Source organism: Carcharodon carcharias, chromosome 10 (assembly GCF_017639515.1).
Source record: "Carcharodon carcharias isolate sCarCar2 chromosome 10, sCarCar2.pri, whole genome shotgun sequence".
NCBI classification, from domain to species: Eukaryota; Metazoa; Chordata; class Chondrichthyes; order Lamniformes; family Lamnidae; genus Carcharodon; species Carcharodon carcharias.
Genome location: NC_054476.1, coordinates 9,134,394 through 9,150,677, shown reverse-complemented (window position 1 = coordinate 9,150,677; position 16,284 = coordinate 9,134,394). Strand labels below are relative to the sequence as shown.

At 40.2% G+C, this 16,284-nt stretch overlaps 1 protein-coding gene across 1 annotated transcript in view; it reads right to left on the bottom strand.

The window, feature by feature from the left end:
* Positions 1-16,284, bottom strand: part of alkbh3 (alkB homolog 3, alpha-ketoglutarate dependent dioxygenase) — a 74,893-nt gene that overhangs the window by 16,680 nt on the left and 41,929 nt on the right. The gene's annotated exons all lie outside the window — the stretch shown is intronic.

Here is a 16,284-nt window from a genome sequence, read left to right as displayed (position 1 = left end):
ATATGAATACAAGTTCTTTCTAGCAGCAATGTCAGAAACCTAGGGATAGATTGCCTTTTCATCCACAGTAGAAAAATAGCATGTGCTTCAGATGGAGACAATTTAAATACATAACTAAAATGGAGAATCATTTAAATGAAGAATTACATTGTGGCAAAATTATTACCTCATTCTAGAATATATACCATACAAGGCAACCAACTCACTAACATATTAGAGTAAGAGAAGAAAGATCTCTTCCATAGCATTGCCAGTCAAAATAAGTTATGTCTTTGTATCATAAGTGCTGATGTACCCATTGCTGAACAAACAGTTTAGGGACTTGAATATCACTGAAATTAGATCTTGCATCAAAAAATAAATCTGAGTTTGAGTTTGTACATAACCAGTACTTCTATTTGGGGCACTGGCCTATGACACGACTCTTCTCTCCTTGCCACCCTGAGAAAAAGCTGCTATAACATATTCCCAAAGGTCAATGTAGAGCAAACATTCAAAAAGATTTCAATTTATGCACACATAGCTCACTACCGAAGCTAACTTTGCATTACCCAGGAGAGGGGAGCCAGTCAATAACAAGGGCTTGTTTCTGTCGGCAACATGTCTGAGAACAGTTTGCACTGTCCCTAACCTCCCAACAAACCACCTCCCTCCCCCAACCCACCCTTTAACATCGGAAATCCTGCACAATAGTTAGTGCTATGTACTTCCCTTTTCCTCTCCAATAGCAGAATTCAGGGTGGACCATTTATTTGAACCTTGTTCATAAAGTCACTCAAATCATGTAATGAGGAGTTTTACAAAACACACTCAAATAATAAAAATTAATATTTGTATGACATATTCCTTTGTAAAACAACTGTTGTGAATACAAGTTTTCAGCACACCTACATGGCAAATTTTCCTAAAGCTAGCCCTCCAACCATTTTAATTGCAAAACTTAACAAATGTCGTCTGTAATGCAATGCTTTAAGATCTTAGGCAGATTACTGTTATTGAGTTATCCATGGGAAGAACATATTTTTATTTTTTCCTCCAGGAAGGCTATTCAGAGATATCTAATACATATACTTTAAACCAGCACTTTAACGCAGTTGCTATGGGAACCTTCTAACAAGTTAGATTTTGCCTGTTATGTAATGCCTCCCACACAATTTTCAGTAGCACCACTACTATCCACAGGCAGTTGTTTAAAAAAAAAAACTAGGCTTTTCAAATTGTTTTTAAAGCAGCATTGTCCCGAACATGTAAGTTTGATGTTTTGACATATCAAGGTTTTCAGAATGAGCTAGAAATGTAGACTCTGAAATTATGTGACTCAATTTAATCTTGACCTTTGACTTTATCTAGATATCCTATAACATCAGGACAATTAGTTGATGCTAAGGATGTGCCATTCAAGCAACACTCCAGCCTTTAATATATTTTAAGTTGTTGGTTACCAATGGTCGATTTCAAAAGAAATGCTTCAACAGTGGCTATCTGACAAAGGTGGGGAGTTATGTGTCTGACACGCAAGCAATCCAATGACAGCTTATTTCGGAGTCGCTAGTAAATAATAGAAATGCTGTGTCTTTGGCGAGATACTCAGCCTTCAGATCTGGACTAACAGAATGGGGTGGATTGCTAACTAATTACAGAATTTAACAACATAAATACTGAACTGGTTAAATGAGAGAAAAGTCAAATAACAGATAAGGTGAGCTCTCAAATCAATTCTTATTTTAATACTCTAAAATAGAAGCAAGTGTTATGCAGAGGTGGGACCTCTCAGTAGTGCACCCATCCAAGTCTCATCAAATATAATAAATACATAATGGGAATGAGACGCTGATGGCATACAGATAGTTTCAAGTAATCTTATCTCAATTGTTTCTGTCCTGCAGCATTCACAGAGAAAAGTACAGGGAAGTCATTCAACTTATCTAAACACATCCTTCCTGACACCTGCAGCCTTTCCCATCACAACAGTCTCTTTAGTGATTCCAAAGCTTTTTACCTTTCCTGAAAGAATGCTCTAGCTATTGATCATTTTTTGTGTGAAATGCTTAATTATTTAAGTCTTGAACTTGGCTTAAACCAGTTTAAAACCTTGCTTTTGCTCATCTTAGCCATAATTTATCTTGAAATAGTGCTCTAGATTAATGCTTTCTATACCACTCAGCACCATATACCTGTACCCCTCACATTTGCAGCTTTTTAAAGCCATAAAGACTGAGGTTTTTTTTAGAACCTTTCCTCAATTCAATTCTCTGGTTCTAGCGTTTTGCCTTCTGGTCTTTCTCTGCACCATTTCCAGGTTGGATACTTCCATTTTTCAGTTGAGAGCAATATTAAAGCTGCGGCCTAATATCAAAATTTATATTCTACTGATTTGCAATATAACTAAGCATTATTTGCTTTATTGACTAGACTTGCACTTATCTATATATAATTTCTTCCACTTGAAAAATTAGATTTGTTTTCAATATAGCAAAATGTCCCAAGGATGTTTCGATGGGGGAAAAGGAAGAGTGAGAGAAAGGGGAAATTGATTCTATGCAGGAACTGGGAGGAGCTTGAAGGCCTGGTTGGAGGAATAGATTTTCAGAATGATTTTGCAGAGATGGATGGGGGAAGGAAAGAGAGAAAGAAAGAGAAAATGTGTGAAAGAATGTGGGAAGAGACAGAAAGAAATAGAAAAGGAGAAAAGCCAAACAGGAAAAAAGCAAGTGAAGAGGGTACTCAGTAGAGCACATACCTCTGCCACACTGTGGTAATTCAAACATTATTACAATTAAGTAGCTCTTCCTTGAGGCTTTTCCCTCCCTGGCTGATACCCTGTAATGACAAAGCTGAAAAATGAAAACTTTTTGTTAAGAGCTTCCATCTCACTGAGGAGGCTTCAGGCCAATCCACATCCAACAACCTGCTCTGAAAAACTCTGCTCGCATTTTGAGAGCTGTGACAAATTCCACCGCAGCAGCAAGACAACGCACAGTAGCGTGCTTAAGTTGGAGTTTGGTGAGTGAGGGACTTTTAAGAGTTCATTTCTATCTAAATTCAAGCCTTTCTTTAATTTAGCAATTAACTAAAAGTTGCTCTTTGGGTTGGGAAAAGGCGAGTATTAGTCCAGCTTTAAAACAGGGGTTATACAGGCTCTGCTTGCAGCTACAGCTAGTAAATTAGATAACTGGCTTAAACAGGTTTTCAAAAGCTAGATTCAGAGAGCATAAAACTTGGCCATCTACAGTGCTGCCTTGTCTGCCCTGGAGTGCTGTTTTGGGCTACATTAGAGTGCTTCAGTTGGAGTTTGGTGAGTGAGGGAATTCAGTAAAGAGGGAAGGAAGTGATCCCTTCATTTTCTACCTTTTCTCAGAAACAAGAGCAGCAGCCTTGGTAAGTAGGACCTGATGAGTGTTTCCATTGTCCTTAATATCCTTTAAACTAGAGGAAGTAAAAGTAAAGGGAGTAATTTAAGGATAAGTCATGGCAGGGCAGCTCGGCCATGTGGAATGCTCCTCCTGTGCAATGTGGGATGTCAGAGACACTTCCAGCGTCGAGGGCAACCACGATTGCAAGCTGCAGCTACTCAAAATCCGCGTTTCGGAGCTGGAGTCACTGTGGAGCATCTGCAAGGAAAAGATCTTCATGGATAGCATGTACAGTGGGGTGGTCACACTGGTAAAGAGTGCACAGGCCAAAAGGGAATGGGTGACTGCCAGACAGAGTAAAAACACTAGGCAGGTAATGCAGGAGTCCCCTGGGTCGATTTCCCTTTCTAACAGATTTTCCATTTCAGATACTGCTGGGGGAGATGGTTTCTCAGGGGAATGCAGCAAGAGCCAAGTCGGGGGGGGGGGGGGGGGGAGAAAAAAAAACAGTGGGAGAGCAGTAGTGATACCTGGTGCTAGGATTAAGGAAGCCACTGAGCAGCTGCAGGGCATTCTGAAGGGGGAGGGTAAACAGCCACAGGTCATGGTCCATATTGGTACCAACAACATAGGTAAAAAGAGGGATGAGGTTCTGAAAGCAGAATATATGGAGCTAGGAAATGAATTAAAAAGCAGGATCTCAAAAGTAGTAATCTCAGTTTTACTCCCAGTGCCCCATGCTAATGAGATCAGGAATAGGAGAATAGACTAGATGATTTAGATTGCTGAGGCATTGGGACTGAGACATCTGGGGAAAATGGGACCTGCACAAGCTGGACGGGTTGCAACCCAACAGGACCGGGACCAATACCCTCGCAGGAATATTCGCTAGTACTGTGGGGGAAAGAGTTTAAACTAGAGTGGAATGGGAACTGGAGTGGGAAGACACAAGAGGGGGAAACAAAGATAGGAATGAAAGGCAAAAGTGGAAGGCAGAGGAAACAAGGGCTAGCACTGTATCTGAATGCATGGAGCGTTCACAATAAGGTAGAGGAATTAACAGTGCAAATAGATATAAACGAGTAAGATATGATTGCAACTACGGTGACATGGCTGCAGAGTGACCATGGCTGGGAACTGGATATCCAAGGGTACTTGATATTTAGGGAGGGCAGGCAAAAAGGAAAAGGAGGTGGGTTGGCGTCGTTAGTTAAGGGTGAAATCAGTGCAATAGTGAGAAAGGAGAATCAGTCTGGGTGGAGCTAAGAAGCAACAAGGGGCGTAAAACATTAGTGGGAGTTGTCTTTCGGCCTCCAAATAGTAGTGGTAAAGTAGGGGACGGCATTACACAGGATATTAGAAGTGCGTGTAACAAAGGTGCTAGAGTAACAATGGGTTACTTTAATCTATGTTTAGACTGGGAAAACCAAAATAGCAGCAATACTATGGCAGATGAATTCCTGGAGTGTGTACAAGATGGTTTTTTAGACCAGTATGTCAAGGAAACAACTAGGGAACAGGCTATCCTACATTTGATATTGTGCAATTGTTATGAAAGTATAATAGTTTTTAGAATATTTTTCTGGTTTATTGTAAAGCAGGTTTATGGGTGTGAATATAGTTGGGTCTGTCTGTGTGATTTAATTGCATTTGGAGTCAGGTAGACTGCAAGTTTGGAATTATCAAAAGAAGCTAGGTGTAGAAATGTGCTTGAAGTGCTAATGAGTGAACATGGATGCTGGCTTAGCATGTAAGGTGTGAAGGGAATTTGCATTTTTAGATAAGTGAAGGGATTGTTTAGATTTCAAAGGGATGTTAGTCTGTTTACAACTAGTCACATAAGCAAGGCTAAGGAATATGTTTATTTTTTTGCAAAGTTTACTGACAATATTGACAACATGAAAGTTTTTATATTATGGGATAGGTACCATTCCAAAGACATATGGAACAATAGAATTTACATATTAAAGAGAGAGAAACATTTATAAAAGAGAATGAAAAGCTATGTGAGGAGATCTAACAGAAATGTGTGAAACAGCCTTCAAGAAGCCTCCAGCCATTCGTGCATAAGGCGGCTGCATCCAGTAACTGATGTCGGAGAAAGCCATTTGGAATTTCACTGTCAAGTGGATACTGTGTTAATTTGCTGGTTCAGTTTTAAATCTGAAATCTATTTTGGGCAGTTGCCTTAAAGTGGGTGTGTAACTGGGAGTCAGGTTAATTAGGAATTTTAGGAGTTGTTATAGTGGTAAATAGTTGTGTCTTATGTATGTGCTTGGAATCTTTTATTTTGTTAATAAATATTTTAATTTATTTTTTAAAATCTCTAAAGGTCTTGGTGGACTCATTACTTCTGAATTCAGTGCACACATCTTCTCATAATAAATACAAATAGCAAAACATTTGTGATAACACGACCAAGTTTCTCTTGTGGATTATGTCCGCCTGGCATACATCATCTGCCATGTTATAACACAATGAGAAGGGGTTAATTAATAATCTTGTTGTGCAGAGTCCTTTAGGGAACAGTGACCATAACATGATAGAATACTTCATTAGGGTGGAAAGCGAAGTAGTTCAATCTGAAACTAGGGTCCTAAATCGAAAAAGAAAAGATCTAAAAAGAAAAGGTATGAAGGTATGTGGCATGAGTTGGCTAAGATAGATTGGGGAACTTCGTTAAAAGGCATGATGGTGGATAGGCAATGACTAATAGTTAAGGAACAATGTATGCATTGCAACAGTTATACACAACAGGAAAAGCAGCCCAACCACGGCTAACAAAAAAAATTAAGGATGGTATTAGATCCAAAGAGGAGTCATATAAAGTTGCTAGGAAAAGTAGCAAGCCTGATGATTGGGAGCAAGTTAGAGTTCAGCAAAGGAGAACCAAGAGATTGATTATGCGGGGGGAAATACAGTAAGAGTGATCTTGCAAGGAAAATAAAAGCAGATTGTAAAAGCTTCTTTAAGTGTGTAAAAAGATTAGTGAAGACAAATGTAGGTCCCTTATAGATGGAAACGGGAGAACTTATAATAGAGAACAAGGAAATAGCACAGCAATTAAACAACTACTTTAGTTCTGTCTTCATGGAGGAAAGCACAAATAACTTCCCAGAAATGCGAGGGAACCAACGGTCTAGTGAGATGGAGGAATTGAAATAAATTAGTATTATTTAAAAAATAGTACTGGAGAAGTTAATGGGGCTGAAAGCTGATAAATCCCCAGGGCCTGATAATCTATATCACAGGGTACTAAAGGAGGTGGCCATGGAAGTAGTGGATGTATTGGTTGGCATCTTCCAAAATTCTGTAGATTCTGGAACAGTCAGACAGATTGGAGGGTGGCAAACTTAACCCCATTATTTAAAAGAGAATGGAGGGAAAAAACAGGGAATTAAAGACCAGCTAGCCTAACAAGTGGTAGGTAAAATACTAGAGTCTATTATAAAGGGTGTGATAACAGACACTTAGAAAGTATCAACAGGATTAGACAAAGTCAACATGGATTTATGAAAGCGAAATCATGTTTGACAAACTTACTGGAATTCTTTGAGGACGTAATTAGCAGAATAGATAAGGGAGAACCAGTGAATGTGGTGCATTTGGATTTCCAGAAAGCTTTAGATAAAGTCCTACGTTAAGAGGTTAGTGTGCAAAACTAAAGCACAAGATTGGGGGTAATATATTGGCATGGATTGAGAATTGGTCAGCAGACAGAAAATAGAGAGTAGGAATAAATGGGTCTTTTTCGGAGTGGCAGGCTGTGACTAGTGGGGTACTGCAGGGATCAGTGCTTGGGCCCCAGCTATTCACAATATATATATCAATGATTTGGATGAGGAAACCAAAAAAAAATTCCAAGATTTCTGATGACACGTAACTTGGTGGGAATGTGAGTGGTGAGGAGGATTTTAAGAGGCTTCAGGCAATTTAGACAAGTTGAGTGAGTGGGCAAATGCATGGCAGATGCAATATAATGTGAATAAGTCTGAAGCTATCCACTTTGATAGGAAAAAGAATGGAGAGGATTATTTAAATGGTGATACATTGGGAAATGTTGATGTACAAAGGGATTAGGTGTCCTTGTACACCAATCACCGAAAGGAAGCATGCAGGTGCAGCAAGCAGTTAAGTTCGCAAATAATATGTCTTTTTTATTCATTCACGGGATGTGGGCTTCGCTGGCTGGGCCAGCATTTATTGCCCATCCCTAGTTGCCCTTGAGAAGATGGTAAGCTGCCTTCTTGAACCACTGCAGTCCATGTGGTGTAGGTACACTCACAGTACTGTTAGGAAGGGTGTTCCAGGTCTTCATTGTGAGAGGACTTAAGTACAGAAGCAAGGATATCTTACTGCAGCTGTACATGGCCTTGGTGAGAGTATTGTGTGCAGTTTTGGTCTCCTTACCTAAGAAAGGATATACTTGCCATAGAGGGAGTGCAGTGGAGGTTCACCAGACCAATTCCTGGGATGACAGGATTGTTGTATGAGGAGAGATTGGGCCGACTAGGCTTGTATTCACTGGGACAAAAACAGAATTACCTGGAAAAACTCAGCAGGTCTGGCAGCATCGGCGGAGAAGAAAAGAGTTGACGTTTCGAGTCCTCATGACCCTTCGACAGAACTAGAAGGGTCATGAGGACTCGAAACGTCAACTCTTTTCTTCTCCACCGATGCTGCCAGACCTGCTGAGTTTTTCCAGGTAATTCTGTTTTTGTTTTGGATTTCCAGCATCCGCAGTTTTTTTGTTTTTATCTCTGTGTTCACTGGGGTTTGGAAGAATGAGAGGGGATCTCATCGAAACACATAAAATTCTGTCAGGGCCAGACAGACTGGATGCAGCGATGATGTTTCCTCTGGCTGGTGTGGGGGGGGGGTTCTGGAACAAGGGATTACAGTCTCAAGATATGGGGTAGACCATTTAGGACTGAGACGAGGAGAAACTTTTTCACTTAGAGGGTGGTGAACCTGTGGTGAATCACAGAAGGCAGTGGAGGCCAAGTCACTGAATATATTCAATGCAAATAGATAGGTTTCTAGACTCTAAAGGTGTCAAGGAGTGAGAACAGGAGTATGGCATTGAGATAGAGGATCATGTTGAATGGTGGGGCAGGCTTGTAGGACCATTTTCTACGTTTCTATGTTTCTACAACTTTCCTAAAACAAGCATCCTAAATCAAACAACCCACAACATTCTAAAATAAAAAGTCAATTCGTCCTAAATCCCAATGTTAACGGATTCTTAAAGAAATTCCAGGATCCAGATCCAGATCCACATCTTCGTCAAAAACTAACCAGTTTTTCCTTGGTCTATACCCTTTCATTAAAATCTATCCATCCCTTTTTAAGATATAACGTTTCCAGACAAACAGACTAATAAACAGGGCTGGAGGTAATTAAGAACAATAATGGAGAAAGAGAAAAATAAAGAGATAAAGTAAGTGTCTGAATGTGCACATGTTGAGAAAGAGAATTCCAGAATTCAAGTTTGGCTATTAGCTCTGCCATCAACTGAATGAAGGATCACAGAATGGTAGTACCAAAAAATTGGAGGGCTACAGCTGAGACATGACAAGATTACAGGAACAGAATAGAATGAAGCAATTAAGGGATGTGTAAAGAGTATGAGGATATTGAAATCAATATGGCAAATGGAGACAAGATATGGACAGTCAAGTTTTGAACACATAGTAGTTTGTGTTGGGTGGGGATCAGTAGGCTAGCAAGGTGAAAACTGGATGGAGCATGATGGTATCAGGAGTGAAGTCTCAGCATTAGTGAGTTGGCTTGTAATTGATGTGGTTGGTGTTATTAAGCTGAATTTGGTAATCTCTGGGTGTACAGGTGTGGGGTTGAAGCTCTGCCCAGAGGAGACCAGGATTAGGCACTACACCAAGTTCAACTTGAGCAAGCAACGAGGGAGTGGAGTGGAGTCAGATTTTAGGGTTCAGAGCTTCCAGTATATAAGTCAAGCAGATGGCTTTGATCTTGTTTTTTATTATTTTATAAATGTTTTAGGAGTTTTAAACAGCATGGTTTAAAAGTTTAACTTGAAATCTTCCACTTTAAACTAGGTTAAACAGAGAGTGCAGCTGTAATTTCATTTAAGTTTCTTTAGGTTGCTAATGATACTAAAATAAGTGGACGAGAAATGGACCATGATGGTGGTCTTAGCACTGAATCAGTACTGAAAGATTACTACAAAGAACAAAGAAAAGTACAGCACAGGGAACAGGCCCTTCGGCCCTCCAAGCCTGCGCCAATCATATTGCCCGTCAACTAAAACATTTTGCACTTCCGGGGTCCATATCCCTCTATTCCCATCCTATTCATGTATTTGTCAACTGCCTCTTAAATACCACTATCGTACCTGCTTCCACCATCTCCTCTGGCAGCGAATTCCAGACACTCACTACCCTCTGCATAAAAAACTTGCCCCGCACATCTCCTCTATAGTTTTCTCCTCTCACCTTAAATCTATGTCCCCTAATAATTGACTCTTCCACCCTGGGAAAAAGCTTCGGACTATCTACTCTGTCCATGCCACTCATAATTTTGTAAACCTCTAACACTGTCGGTCTAGTGAGAACAATCCGAATTTCTCCAACCTCTCCTCATAGCTAATAACCTCCAGAACAGGCAGCATCCTGGTAAACCTCCTCTGCACCCTCTCCAACGCCTCCATATCCTTCTGGTAATGTGGCAACCAGAATTGCACACAATATTCCAAGTGTGGCCTAACCAAGGTTCTATACAGCTGCAGCGTAACTTCCCAGCTTTTATACTCAATACCCCTGCCAATGAAGGCAAGCATGCCATATGCCTTCCTGACAACTTTATCCACCTGCATTGCCACTTTCAGTGACCTGTGGACCTGTACACCCAGATCCCTCTGCCTGTTTATGCACTTAAGTGTTCTGCCATTTACTGTATAATCCCTGCCTGTATCAGACCTTCCAAAATGCATTACCTCGCTTTTGTTCGGATTAAACTCCATCTGCCATTTCTCTGCCCAAGTCTCCAACCAATCTATATCCCGTTGTATCCTTTGACAATCCTCTTCACTATCTGCAACTCCTCCAACCTTACTGTTGTCTGCAAACTTACTAATTAGCCCAGTTACATTTTCCACCAAATCATTTATGTATACTACAAACAGCAAAGGTCCCTGCGGAACTCCACTAGTCACAGCTCTCCATTCAGAAAAGCACCCTTCCACTGCTACCCTCTGTCTTCTATGACCAAGCCAATTCTACAGCTATTGATGAGGCAACATATTGGATCTATTCAGAGTGCAGCTTTTTTTAAAAAGGGAAGGTCATTACGAGATATACATAGAGGACAATTACTACACTAAAGTTTATATGCCATGCGCATTGTTCGAATGCATTTGTTGTAATCTAAAAACGAAGCAGTGATGCACTAAATTCTTATATTCTCAAAGCAACCACTGTTCACATTTCCACAGAATGGTTCTAGTTAGTAATAAAATTACAGACCAGATTAGTCAACAACAACCCGCCCAGATCACTTGACATTGCAGAATTACAATGAAATCTTGTAGCAAGTTTTGTAAAACCTTTAAGGGTGAATCATCTTAGCTATATTTGAAAATTGAAAAATTAAAATAACTTTGGCTACAATTTTTATTACTCTATTAACAGTGCAAGTAGTTTTGGAAAGTTCTTACCAAGAGTATCTGTCTATTGAAATAGCTTGTTTTCTTTAAAAAATGTTTTATAAGTTTCGCATTCTTTGTTCCCTTCTCTGCTTGTCTGTTTTGGGTAGTGTTGAAACATCAAGCGCTTTTTTCTGTTTAAAATTTAAGTGCTGATGACAATGCTGCTTTGAATAAATTACTAATTAGTGAGGAGTTGAACTATAAAGAAGCTAATAATGTGGAGTATTTCAGTAATCTGGTCAATTCAGGCATACATATAAATGCTGTTCCTACACATCAAATTCATTAACACCTCTTCACTGGTTCTTCCAGTCATCTGCATCAATGGTTTTGAGACAAACAGCAAATTAGATAAATGACCAATTTCTCAATTTTTGCTGCTCCAGGTTGTGTTTGCCAGGACATCAGGAGAAATTTCAGCTCTCCTTTGAATGCTGCCATGGTTATTTCCACTTGCATAGACAGACAAGGTGTTGGTTTAAATGTTACATCACTGTCTGCACCATTCCCTTTGAAGTGTCTGCCTAGATTATGTGCTTAAACCCCAGAGTGGGACTTTGATGACAGGATTTCCTTTTTGCTACATGGAGTAGAAGTCATTAACATTAATGTTGCTGTTCTGTGTCACCCACATAATAAATTCAAGAGATGAATTGGTAAGGGAAAAAGTACCAAAAACAGAAACAGAAAATTTTTGGAAATAAACAAATCCAGAAATCAGTTCCTTTTTTTGCTTTTGAGATAACATTAAGTTAAAGTTACATTCTTTATTTGCTTTGTGTTCTGGGTTCATCCTTTTCACCATTTTGGAGACTGGAGGAACATCTTTTAAAATTGCCACTGACAGTCTGGAAAAGAGATCCAAAGGCTAGCTTTTTGGACAATTTAAATGTCAGTCTCAATTTTTGATGAATTTTTAAACAGAGCTTGCCAATGCAGCACAAAATACCAATTCACTACAGAAAAGGCAGGTGGATAAAACTGGTGAATGTATGAAAACACCAGATACAAAATGGAGTCTACAACAAAAGCTAAAAATGACAATTTGCATTTGTATAGCTCCCTTAACATATAAAAAAATTGGATAAAGGCAAATGAATAGATGGGAGAGAGTTTAAGTTGGGTGGGCAAAGCTTAGTCGAAAAGATGCCAAGAAAGCTTTTTAAAAAAAAGAGGTGAAAAGACAGGGGTTTAGTGAGTGAGTTGCAGTGAAATGCCAAGATAGTAAAAGGCTCTGCCATCAATAGTGCTGCATTGGCAAGCTCTGTTTAAAAATTCATCAAAAATTGAGACTGATATTTAAGTTGTCCAAAAAGCTAGCCTTTGGATCTCTTTTCCAGACTGTCAGTGGCAATTTTAAAAGATGTTCCTCCAGTCTCCAAAATGGTGAAAAGGATGAATATTAGATGGCGACAAGAGAGGAAATCATAAGAAGAGATGCAAAATGCATGATAAGGTTTTATTACTTATGAAATTACAGGCAGAGTTACTAATTTTGATATACTATACAAGAGAACAGCTACTGAACGAACTCTTGTGACTGGGTGACTGCACTCTCATAACGCATACTCTGGAGGACATTCAGCTACTTGCTGATTGCTTTTCCTTTGCCTCAGGACACTCTGGCCTGACAATAAGTCTGAAGAAGACAGACATCTTGTATCAACCCACCCCTGGCCATGTACTCCAAGACCCCATTGACGCTATCAACAACCTGCCCCTCTGTTCAGTACTGAAGTTTTGCTATCTTAAAGGAAATAAACAACCATCGGCTGGCAAAAGCACATCCCCACCCCCTTTCCGATCCCCCTTTTTCCAATAATTTATAATTTTTAAGATATTTTTCTTTTCCCACTTATTTTTAAATTCATTTCGATCTATCGTTTTACCTCCACCTTTTAGCCCATTTTGATCACTTCCCCCCACCCCACCCTCACCAGGGCTATCTGTCACTTGCTTGTCCTGCTTCCTACCCTTCATGTCACCATTAGCACATTCCTTAGATAATATCACCACCATCAACACCCCTTCGTCTATGACATCTTTGGCAATCTCTTCTTTGCCTCCACCTATCACTGGCCCTCTATCCTGCTCTACCTGTCCCACTCCCCCTCAACCAGCTTATATTTCACCACATTTCTATATTTCCTTAGTTCTGATTAAGAGTCATACGGACTCGAAACGTTAACTGTGTTCCTCTCCGCAGATGCTGTCAGACCTGCTGAATTTTTCCAGCTATTTTTGTTTTTGCTTAAGCTCAGCACTTGGCAGGTTCACACAGATTTTGGAATGAGCGTGGAGTTTGTCTCAGAACAAGGATTAAATTCTAACAGTGGTTCTTACATCACTTCTTTATGGGTGCGAGACTTGGACTGGCATCACATAAAACAACTAGAAGCATTCCATGATTCACCCAGTTCTGCTGAAGGGTCATGAGGACTCGAAATGTCAACTCTTTCCTTCTCCGCCGATGCTGCCAGACCTGCTGAGTTTTTCCAGGTCAAATCTGTTTTTGTTTTGGATTTCCAGCGTCTGCAGTTTTTTGTTTTTATCTAGAAGCATTCCATTTTCATTGTCTGGGATCTATTTGCAACATCAGGTGGCAGGGCAAAATCCCCAACACCGAGTTTTTTGCAAACTGCTGCTTGCCTGGCAGTGACAGTGTGCTCACTGGGGCTCAGCTTCACTGGGTCGGTCATGTGGTTCACATTAAGGATTCCCGCATACCGAAGGCAATACTCTGCAACCAGCTGAGCATGGGAAACTGCACCACTGGATATCCCAAACTTTGATATGGAGACAATCTGAAAGCCAACCTCAGAACTTGTAAACTGGATCCCAATACATGGGAAAAAACAACCTTGGGCAGACATAAATGGAGAAGTCTCCATCATCAAGCAATTATGACATTTGAAGAGAACAGAGTCAAATACCTTCAGGACAAGTGAGCACAACACAAAGCCAATGTCTCCAACCATCCCGCCAATGCTGACTTCAAATGCAGTGTTTAAAATTGGTTTATGTTTTTTTGACTTACTGAACGGGGTTGGGACCTAGCGCGGGTGGGAATTAAAAACCGTGGTCTTGAGGGTCGTCTCAGGATTCCGATGCTTTCAGGACAGCTTTGGATTTTGAAAGGGTCAGTGATGGGGAAGAAGTGGAAAACACAGTTGGCATCAATTAACGGATACATAAGCTCTTTTAGGAGTTTATTAAGAAGCTTGTTAGTTGAAAACTGGAATTTTTAAATGTTTTTCCGGCAAGCTCGATCGGTGTTATGCACATTTGTGAACAGCTATCGGGTTTTCCATGGGGCCCTGGTAAACAGCTTTGCATTAGTTTTCAAATTTACTCTTCTGGGTCCAAAGGCCATTGGCGCAAGTGGCGCTCTTACTCTTTTCCTCCATGACTGCTTTCTGCCATGATCCACCTCGAGGAACTGCCCAATCTAATTGGCAACAGAGCCACAGCCCTCAACATGGCTGCCACTTATCTTTGCCGCAGATGCCAGGCAGGCAGCTCCTGGCTCTTGAAGGTGCTCGGCACCACTAATGGAGTGCTGTGCTCGTCTCCTGCCTAATTCAGTCTTCTGCTTTTTTGTTTTAAAAAAAAGTGGCAAGAATGACATGAAGGTGGTGGAGTGGTGGTAATGTCACTGGGCTATAATCCATTAACAGGGGTTCAAATCCCACTATGGCAGCTGGTGGAATTTGAAAACAATTAATAAATCTGGAATGAAAAGCTAGTTTCAGTAACGGTGACCATGAAATCATCATTGATTGCTGTAAAAACCCATGTGGTTCATTAATGCCCTTTAGGGAAGGAAATCTGCTGCCCTTACCTGAACTGACCTACACATGACTCAATCTCCAGGCAATGTGGTTGACTCTTAACTGCCCTCTGATATGACAAGCCACTCAGTTCAAGGGCAATTAGGGATGGGAAACAAATGCTGGCCTTTGCAGCAATGCCCATGCCCCATGAAAGAATAAATAAAGCAAAAATAACAACCCTCCCATCAATTTTGTCCTGTAGCAATGTACACCCTCTCCCCATTCTCATATCTGAGCACTTAGCCCCTGTAACAGCATAACCTCTTCACAGAATCTTTACAATGCAGGAGGAGGCCATTCAGCCCATCTAGTCTGCACTAGCTCTCTGAAAGAGCATTCCACCTGGTTCCACTCCCCTGCCTTAATCCCATAACCTTGCACATTCTTTTTTTTCAGATAGCTATCCAAATCCTTTTTGAATACCTCAATTGAAGCTGCCTCCACCACCATTTCAGGAAGTTCACTCCAGACTCCAACTACTCTCTGGGTGAAAAAAAATTCCTCACATCACTTTTATTCCTTTTGCCAATTATCTTGAATCTGTGCCCTCTAGTTCTTGATTCTCCCTTGAGTGGGAAAATTCGTCATTATTTACCCTGTCCATACCCCTCAGGATCTTGAATACTTAATTCAAGGCTCCTCTCAGCCTTCTTTTCTCCAAGGAAAATAGTCCCAACCCCTCCAATCTATCATAATATCTACAGTTCTTTATCCCTGTAATCATTCTGGTGAATCTCCTCTGTACTCTCCCCAATGCCTTCACATCCTTCCTCAAGTATGGCACCCAGAACTGGACACAGTACTCCAGATGAAGCCTAACTAGTGTCTTATAAGAAGTTCAACATGACCTCCCTACTCTTGTACTCAATGTCCCCATTAATAAAACCTAAGATACTGTATGCTTTATTAACTGCTCTCTCAACATGCCCTGCCATCTTCAATGACTTACGTACATATACACTGAGGTCCCTCTGTTCCTGCACCTCCTTTAGAGTTTCTCCCTTACTTTATACTACCTCTCCATATTATTCCTGCCAAAATGACTTGTCTAGAGCAATGCCATTGGAGATTTACCAGTATTATAAATAACATGTTTTGTTCTGTAATATATGGAACGTTAATTATCCACATTCCAGTACCTGACTTCTGATTATCTTAAAATTTTGCCACACAAAATCACGCTCGAGGCATTTCATCTTTAAACAATCAACTAACGTTTCTTCAATTATTTTTAGTTTACCTTCTTTTATTAAATAAACATCATAATACTTCTTTTGTCTGTATTTTTACTGCAGTGTCTGTACAGTATTGCTGTATTTATACATGCTTTTTGTCAATTACCATTATCTGCTGGGATTTTCCTCATTTACAGTAATAACTGAGATTGTACTATATCTACATGAAGAACACAACT